Genomic DNA, 991 nt, shown 5'->3' on the forward strand with positions numbered 1-991 from the left:
GTAGAATTGTAATATTAATCTAGTTGAACTTTTATTAATTTAGACGTTTTATTTTTATGCACACAAGAAGTATAAGTTGGCCTTTATTATTTCTTGACCCTGAAATTGAACGTACTTTCCACAGGAACCTAGCTAATCAATGACCAAATATGGCGCAAGGTGAACGTTCCATCATGGATCTACTTACTCCAACCCGTTTAGACATGAATTCAAGTATCATGGAACCTACCATCGGGGCAAACAACTTTGAAATTAAACCGGCCATGATTCAACTTATACAAAACTCTGGCCAATTTAGTGGAGATCCGAGAGAAGATCCTAACTCCCATTTAAACAAATTTGTTAAACATTGTTCTATACTTAAACAAAATGGGGTGCCACCAGAGGCTATTAAACTGAAATTGTTTTCTTTTTCTTTAAGGGTGATGCAGCTCATTGGTTGGATTCTCTCGAGGCCGAATCGATCGAGACATGGGATGATTTAGTTAAGAGATTCTTGGCTAAATACTTCCCCCTTTCTAAAATGGCAATGCTGAAAAACGAAATAAGCTCTTTTCGCTAAACCGATAGAGAGACATTGTATGATGCATGGGAGTGATTTCATCGACTACTAAAGAAATGCCCACATCATGGATTTCCGAAATGGAATCAGGTTAGTATCTTTTATAATGGTCTATCTTCTGCTAACTATGGCGCAATTGATTTTGCCGCAGGTGGAAACATCCTTAGGAAAACCCAAACTGAGGCTTATGATTTAATCGAGGAATTGGCAGACTGGTGTTCTCATTGGCAAGCAGATAAAACTTTCAAAACGAGAGCATGAACTTATTTGGTTGCTTCATCATCTAGATGTAGCATTGATTAATTAAATAAAAAAATTGATCTATTGATGGCCAAGTTGAACCAAACCACCTTATGGGATCTATATGGTTTAAATAGACATAAGAGTGAGGATTGTCAAGCGGCAAACCCATTTCTTGGGGATACCACT

At 37.3% G+C, this 991-nt stretch overlaps 1 non-coding gene across 1 annotated transcript; it reads right to left on the reverse strand.

Annotated features, from left to right (window-relative positions):
• Positions 1–529: 529 nt before the first annotated feature.
• LOC136207759 (small nucleolar RNA R71) lies at positions 530–636 on the reverse strand. Its single transcript, XR_010676886.1, has one exon. It is a non-coding gene; the product is annotated as a small nucleolar RNA R71 (small nucleolar RNA).
• Positions 637–991: the final 355 nt, after the last annotated feature.

This window comes from Euphorbia lathyris, chromosome 9 (genome assembly GCF_963576675.1).
Source record: "Euphorbia lathyris chromosome 9, ddEupLath1.1, whole genome shotgun sequence".
NCBI lineage: Eukaryota > Viridiplantae > Streptophyta > Magnoliopsida > Malpighiales > Euphorbiaceae > Euphorbia > Euphorbia lathyris.